Genomic DNA, 9,253 nt, shown 5'->3' with positions numbered 1-9,253 from the left:
CAAAAAAGGGAAGCAAAATGTGGTGGTAGATGCACTCTCAAGAAAGGATGAGGATGTGGAAGCATTGTTGTGTGCCATTTCTATTATCCAACCAGATTGGATAAATGAAGCAAGGGAGGAATGAAAGAATGATGAAGTAGTGTGGGAACTTATTCGAAAGTTACAACAAGATTCCAGTACATATAATACATTTAGCTGGAAAAATGATCCGTTATGGTACAAAGATTGTTATGGAATTGCACACTTCTCCCTTAGGAGGGAACTCAAAATTTTTAAAAACTTACCATAGGGTTAAGAAGGAATTTTTTTGGGATGGCCTTAAATCGGATATTCAAAAGTTTGTGGCAGAATGTTTGGTTTGCCAACAAAATAAAGTTGAAACAATTAAGACACCGGGTCTATTACAACCTTTATCCATTCCAAGCCAACGTTGGGAGGAGGTTTCAATGGATTTTATCACAGGTTTACCCAAGTCTGAGGGAAAGAGTGTCATCATGGTGGTAGTTGACAGACTTACCAAGTATGCACACTTTTGTGCATTATCACATCCATTTAAAGCCAGTACAATTTCTACTGCATTTATGGAAACAATTCAAAAGCTACATGGAAACCCAAAGATTATTGTAAGTGACAGAGATCCCATTTTCACTGGAAATTTTGGACAGAATTATTTTCTTGTCTTGGTACTCAGTTAGCTCATAGCTCATCTTATCATCCTCAATCTGATGGGAAAACTGAGATAGTAAACAATTGTTTGGAAGGATATCTTCGTTGCTTTGTATCTGATAAAAAAAAACAAAATGGGTCAAATGGTTGCCTCTGGCTGAATGGTGGTATAACACTTCCTTCCATATAGCAACAAAAATGACCCCATTTATGGCACTTTATGGATATCAGCCACCATCCATCACATCATATTTAAGAGAAAATTCTAAGGTTCAAGCAGTGGAACATCACATCGAACATCAACAACAAGTCCTCCAACTCTTAAAGGAAAACCTCGTGTTGGCACAAAATAGAATGAAACAACAGGCAGATCAACATCGTAATGAAAGAAGTTTTGATGTAGGTGATTGGGTATTCCTACGGCTAAAACCATATAAGCAAATGTCCATCAAGCAAGCTAAGAAGGATAATAAATTATCACCAAAGTATTATGGTTCGTACAAGGTGTTGCAAAAGATTGGTACTATGGCATACAAATTGGAGCTTCCTGCAACTTCTCGATTGCACCCAGTTTTCCATGTTTCATGTTTAAAGAAGTTTATAGGCGACAAGCTCCCAGTTCAAACAATATTGCCAGAACTTGATGAGGAAGGAAAATTTATATTGGAACCGGAAGCAGTCACAGAAACATGAACTTGACAGCTATGAAATCGATCAATTTCGGAGTATCTTATCAAGTGAAAGAACTTATCCGCTGAAGATTCCACATGGGAGGATGAAAATTTTATACAGAAGCATCCAGAACTACTCAAGCGTTGAGGACAACACTTTTTTGAAGGAGAGGGGCATGTTAGGTCCCTATAATACTAGTGATTGCCCCATTACTATTGTAGTTGTATCCCTTATTAATATTTTTGTGCCCCTATTGTCCCCATATTGTTATTACTGTGCCCCATAGAATCCCTCTATTGTTATTTTTGTGGCTTTATATTATTATTTTTAGGTCAGCTGGGTTATATTGTGACTCCTTAGACTCCTATATATAGAAAGGAGGTTTTGTCATTTGAATCATCCAAGAATTGTTCATTTATGTAATGTAAAGTAGGTTGCCCCCTCAAAGAGGCTGAATTCTAAGGCGTTGATCTATCTTTTCTATCTTTTTTGAGTTGGTTTCATAACAAAATATATGTTTAATATAACAAAGAATTTGTTGCCAAACACTCAATTGACCAAGGCATAATACAATTTGGATCGTTTGACCAAGGCATAATACAAGTTGGATCTTTTAAAAGACTAAAAACATTAAAAAGTTTAAAAAATCTATCTAATGATTATGAAAGACAAATTGGATTATTCATATAATGATTTGTCTCTTAAAACATGAAAATTTTTGCATAATTAAAACATTTAAAAAACCTTATGCCTATGATCGAGGCCAGGCCTGGAATTTGACATCCCACAGGACGTGTTTTGGATTTCAAAACGTATTTGACAATTGTTGAAAATTTTTCACCGTCAAATTTGACGTGTGTTATAATAAGAAAACTGTCAAAATGACTTCTAATTTTAAAGTTAAACTGTCAAAGTCTCTAATACCTATCTCTAATACCTTAAGCGCAAGTAAAGATACCCTACAATAGAATATTATGAATATTATAATACCTCATTCAACTATACGTACAAATTATAGTACATTACATTAAGTATATGATAGTACATTACATTAACTTTATGTCATTAGATTGGTGAGAATTTTAACAATGTATTTATGCTCCTATTTATTAGGATACCAAACCCCTATGAATGGAAGATGGTTGGTATACGTCTGTAATTAGTATTATTTTTCCCATTTTGTTATCGGATTCTCATTCTAAACTTTTTGGGTTCACGAGCTTGTTTAGTTATCATCAATAAATATTGGGTTTCCATTAGATTTGGAATGTGCACGGAAATAGTAAATTCATAGTTCCATCCTTCTATGCATCCTTGCCTCCTTGCACAGGAATGGGTTGTTGAAGAAAGCTTATGAACTCTCGATGCTTGCGATGCTAAAGTGAGACTTCTAATTTTCTCCTCAACATGGAAGTTATAAGAATTCACCAATCCTATGTGTGTTCGATGAGTATTTTCCCTAACTATTAGATTTTTATTCTGCATAATTCTTTTGAATGTTTGACTTCCCTCTTATTTGCTAGACTATTAATGTGTATTTCCCTAGACTGAGTGTTTGATTTCTCTCATTATTATTTCTCAATCTCTATTTACATAAAGTAATGAAAGCGTTTTAGGGACTTGTAAAGAGTTAGATTGATGATACTTCAGAACTGAAATAAACATTTGGCAATTGATAATTATGTAGTCATTGGGTTAAGTTCCAACGGTTTTCGAAGAAGGCTTTCCTTACCCTAAAACTCAAATAGACTTATATTGGAGTTTCAAAGCAATAGAAATTGATAACTCCTTTGTATCTATTTATTTAATTTCTCTAATGTGTGTGCAGGGAGAATATTCAATGCACTCAACATTTGTAAAAATGAGGTATTTCTCTTAACTGAGCAGACATTGTAGTTTTTTGTTGGTAGAGGTTGCAACTTTTAGTTGGCATCCTACACTCTATGAAATAGTTTGGAAAGTGGTTGTCTAATTAGGGAGGTTGACATTTCTAAATGTACTTAGAACGTAAAATGAAGGGCATCGAAAATGTAAAAACATCATGAAATTTTTGTTTGACGGACAAAAAATATTTGAAATTCCAGGCCTCGAGGCGCTAGACACATGCCCAAGAGAAAGTGTGGATTATTAATATAATGATTTGTCTCTTAAAACAAGAAAAAGTTTGCATAATTAAAACATTTAAAAAACTTATATGCCTATGATCAAGGTGCTAGACACATGCCCAAGAGAAAGTGTAGTTTCTATAGATTAATAACTAAATTTAAATATAAGTTTTTAAAATATTATGTAAATAAATTTATATTTTTTTTAATTATATATTTATTAATTAAATTTTAAAATATTAGAGTTATAATTATATATAATTATTATTTTAATTAATTGTAATATATTATATATATTGTAATTAAAAAATAAATTATAATAAAATTAAATTGCCTCTAATCTTTTTCTTTCAATTTATAACATTTCGTTTAATTTACCATTATATTCTCCTTACTTTAAAAAGGAGTCGTCTAACGAGGCGGAGGAATTGCCTAGATGGTTAAAAGTGGCCGGAATCTGGGCAAAAAGATTTCAAAAAATCTTGTAGAGGCAGTCTTTGGATCATGTTTTTGATAGTGGAAATGGATTCAGCACCATCGAAAACGTCTAAGGTACCTAAAATTTTGAAGTTTAACAACTATAACTTGGATTTACAAAAATCCTTGTCGGATTTTCTCTAAATATAACCCGAATTTCTATAAGTTTCCAGGGAATTCCTCCACCTCGTTAAACTACACGCTTTAAACACTTGTCCATATAAAAAATAATTATTCCATTTCCATATATAATATATATATAAAACAAAGTTTTAGTGGTCATAAACTCGTGAAAGGCCTCATACAAGTTGGATATTTTAAAAGACCAAAAGACTTTGGCATCCTTGAAACACTTTTAAAACTCGATATAATGATTACAAAAGGCAAGTTGATTATTAATATAATGATTTTTAAAAACACCCCTCGATATAAAAAAGTAACTACTCCATTTCCATATATAATATGTATTATTAATATAACAAAGTTTTGTTGTAAGGCACTCGTTTGACCAACGCCTAATACAAGTTGTATCTTTTAAAAGAACAAAAAGACTTTGCACCATTAAAACACTTTTAAAAATCGATAAATCGATATAATAATTAGAAAAGACAAATTGAATTATTAATATAATGATTTGCCTATTAAGACCAGAAAGAGTTTGAAACATTAAAGCACTTAAAAAACCTATATGCGTGGATCTAGGCCCATGCTTGATATCATAAGGTGGGGTAGTTAGTGGTGTTACATGTTCTACTATATTTATGATATAAATTCCGTGGGTCGGGGCCCATTTGAATGAATATTGAAAGACTTATTAAACATAGAATTATTAAACGTAGTGGGTGGCCTCTTACCTCATTCTCGTGTTAACCACCAAATACGAATCTTCTTCCTGATATTTCGGATTCATTACCCCTCGCTATAACTATTCTATTTCCCTACACATATTATATATAATATAATATAACAAAGTATTTGCTCCGAAAAACTCGTTTGACCCAGGCTTATATTATATAATATAATATAAGGGTTATTTTTTTCAATTTAACCCTTAGTGACAACATTAAGGGTTTAATTCACCACTATATTATGTCCCCTACTTTAAAAACACCCCTCGATATAAAAAAAATAACTATTCCATTTCCATATATAATATGTATTATTAATATAACAAAGTTTTTGTTGTAAGGCACTCGTTTGACCGAGGCCTAATACAAGTTGGATCTTTTAAAAGAAAAGAAAGACTTTGCATCATTAAAACACTTTTAAAAATAGATATAATATATAGAAAAGACAAATTGGATTATTAATATAATGATTTGTCTATTAAGACAAGAAAGAGTTTCCATCATTAAAGCACTTAAAAAACCTATATGCCTAGGACCTAAGCCCATGCCTGATATCATAAGGTGGGGTAAATTATGTGCTAATTTATTAATTTAGTTTTAAAATGTGACACCTGTATACAACGGGTGCTGATATTTAGACGATGTTCTAAAAATAAAACATCATAAAACATCACATCACATTAGAGAAATGCCCATCCAACATTGTTAAATATATTTATTAATTTAGGTTCACATGGATTCTTTATCACCATTATACCAAACCAAGTATATTATATATCCTACGAATAAGCAAAAGGAAGGGTAAATTATGTGCTAATTTATTAATTTAGGGTTAAACTGTGACACCTATATACAACGGGTATTGAGATTTAGACGATGTTTTAAAAATAAAACATCACATCACATTAGAGAAATGTCCATCCCAACATTGTTAAATATGTTTTGAGCCTTTAAAGACGATAAAGCGTTATATATATAAAATTTAGGCTTATAATCAAATTTAATTATTAACCCATAAAAACTAAAGTAAATAAATATTTTTGCTTTTTGCTTTTTATAATTATTTAAATATTATATAACATTTTTCATATATATTTAATTGTAATTTTGTGAAATTCATATAAACAAAATAATAAATATTTTTTATATTAATTTTTAATTTACTTAATATTATATCAAAATAAATATTTATATTTAAATAGATACACACTATAACATTGATTTAGATTTATTTTAGTTATGGTTCTACTAAACACTAAGAGGGATCAAAGAGAGAACTGTAAATCATTTTTTATAGTGAAAAGAGGTTTAATGATTTGATATCTCTTAACGCTTGTTAAATCCAGAATTAAGATAGATCTATACTGGTTTAATTATTAGTCTTTAAATAGACTACATTAGAAAAAATACCATAACAAAAAAATAAACTAGAAAATTTTATGTTTTCATTCTATTTTATTTTATTTTTTAATTTTAAATTAATTTAATTTTAGCTAATTTTAAATTAATCTTAATTTATATCTATATATATATATATATATATATATATATATATATATATATATATATATAGTAGGTATAGGTTGAAACATGTAAATATAAAGGTTTATTTTTTATAACTAATGAATAGTTTCCAAGGATAATAAGAGAATCTTATGTCTTTTCTTTTTAGTGTAATATTTGTCATTTTGTTTGGTTGTGAAACTTAAAAAATAAAAGACAAAATGGTTTTTTATACTTGCATTGATGATATAATCATTAGTGAAATTTTGAAGTTTAAAATAGGTATCCTAAGGAATATATAAAATAATAATGAAAATAATAAAATAAGATTATATGACAACATCAAATTTTAGAGGGAGAAAAGAAAAACTACTTTTTCAATTCATATTTTAAACTCATCTCCTTACAATTTTACTCAAATTTTGAGTGTGAGCACTCATTGGATGCATAATTTAATTCATCGTCCAAGGATTACTCATGTTGCAAACTTTCGATAGAACCGACTACATGAAAAAGCGCAAGAGGACATTGGGATCATCAGCAACAGTGGGTTTTGCTTGCAGGTATCAAGTTGCATGTGTTATTTCCTTGCTAGTTTGGGCATGCATGGAACATGCATGTGGTTTCTTGGTTATGATATGTCATTGGCATGGAGGATTTTCTAGATTGACAATGAAATTTCCTAGCCTTTCCATTTCCTGGATAGCTATGGTGTTGTAGGTTTACTTCTTTGTTTTTATGGTTGGTTCTCATGTTTCCTTTAGCTTGGGTTGTGTTACCAGTTCCTAGAAGCCCTGTTACAGCTTGGGTTAAGTTACTAGTCTTAGAAACCTTGGTTGGACAAATTCTCTAGAAGCACTTGATGGGTTGAGTTACTAGTCCTGGAAGCCCTGTTTAGATAAACACTCTAGAAGCCCGATGACAATTGTGGGTTAAGTTATTAGTCCTGAAAGCCTTGGTTAAAATAAATGCTCTGGAGCTCTGGAAGGCTTCGGTAGAGAACAATCTAGTGATGGTTGTGATGTATGAACGTGAGGTGGAAACATTGTTTGATGGGTTGAGGTGGTTTAGCCTGGGGAAGCCCTGGATGGTTTTGGTTGAATTTTTTTATGAGATCCCACATTCATGCTTGAAATATGGCATGGGGGTGATTGGCTGAAGAGAGACTTGGCTCAACCAATCTATGGTCGAGTGGAACATGGTAGTCCTATACCTGGTTGGCTCTTGCATCATTAATATGAAGTTATTTCTCACTATTATTTCATGAGTATTGTACTCGTTATATGTGGATTATATGGTTTTTTGCCTTGGTATCTCTATGCTTATTATGTTGGTTATGAACATGTATCATGATAGTGGCTATGTATGGCTCTCATCATGTTTTTACTCGTAAATGAATGAACAATGTATCTATGGCCTAATAGATGAAATTATAGCTAATATGTTGAGGCATCAATGCTTCTTAGCAATTCTCAAATAAGTATGAGACCCCTATGCTCAATTCTGCTATTAAGGCCTGTATGTTTCATATTTGTGATATGTTTGACGAAACGTGTGTCATGGCTAATAGGGGTCCAGTCTAGTCCTTGTTAATGTTTTTGTAGATATATCATTGTCTTTTTGTGATAATTCATAAACCTGTCATTGAGTTCTAGGCAATGACCTGGGCTCTCGGCCTGAAAAAGTGGCACAAATCCTGGAGTCGCAGGCACATGTTTGAGGAAAAAAGTCCCCAGATGCATGGATACCCATGTTGTGGGAGCGTATAAAGCCTCCTGGACGCATGCTTGTCCATATCAAGGGAACTTTTAGGGGTTTAATGGTCTAAAAATGTAGTGGGACCCAGGGGTTGGTTACCTAAGTGGTTGGGATGGCTCTTGGGAGTTATGTTGCTAATGTGGAAGGTATGTGTGATGTCTTTTACTGGTTCCACTTCCTCAACTAACACATAGGCAATCAAATCATATCATAGTAACTTCTCATCACATGTTTACCCCGGTTGGTCGGTTACTTGGGTAGATGTGGGAGGAGAGTGTTACAAAATTTTAAACTTTAACTGTAATTAGATTTTAGTTTCAAGGCTCACCATGAGTTCACCTGAATTCCCTACAATTTAATCTAACATGATAATATGAACTATTTACTTGTCAATTAAAAAATAACTATGAGAAGGAAGAGATTCAAACAATGCAACAAACAACACTTCCTAATAAAAAATAATTAGACACAACTGCTCTAATTTCCTAATTTCATTCAAAACCCTAAATGCAATGCAAAATATGCAAAATGATAGGATTTTTCTTTTCTTTTCTCTTAGTTTGAAATGGAATGAAAACTAAGATGCAACAAGATCACTGATAAAAGAAATCACATAGAATATGATTGTAATATAAATTTCTTCAAGTCAGGCAACGATCAAGTGAAAATTCACCAAAGATCTAATTGATAAGAAAAATAAAAATCAAAGAAATCCTTACCAAATGCTAATAAAACCAAAAAAAACATAAAAATGGCTTTTTAGAGGTAAAGACAAACTCAGAGACACAAAAAAAACTTTTTGAACTCAGGTTGAATGAGGAGCAAGGATAAGGAATGCAAATTTTTGCATCCTACAAGGATTAGCACAAGTGTAGAACATTAACCAGTGCTTTGTAGTGCAGATAAAGAGAAGGGATAGGTGTGATGAAGCTCTTTGTCTCAAGATTAGGGAGTTTGCTGAGGTAGTTTCAGTAAAAAAAACATGGCACAAAAACTCAACCAAGCTGAAAAGGATGTTTTCTTTAGGTCAATCAATTTCTGAGTGAGTCAATTAAGGTCGCTTCAAGAGGTGAAAAGGGTGTTAAGATGAAGGAAACCACTAAGGGAAGAATTGGTCCCCAACATAGTTGCCAATTTATTATATGGAATTTTAACGATGGCATACAAACGTGAATTCCTTAGATCTAGTGGCCTTATCTAGAACAATAGAAGAAAAAAAGCTTC

The sequence above is a fragment of the Pinus tabuliformis genome, chromosome 1_1 (genome assembly GCF_031772625.1).
Source record: "Pinus tabuliformis cultivar Carrire ecotype Pingquan chromosome 1_1, CPIR1, whole genome shotgun sequence".
In the NCBI taxonomy this organism is placed as follows: Eukaryota; Viridiplantae; Streptophyta; class Pinopsida; order Pinales; family Pinaceae; genus Pinus; species Pinus tabuliformis.
This window is presented reverse-complemented; position numbering follows the sequence as displayed.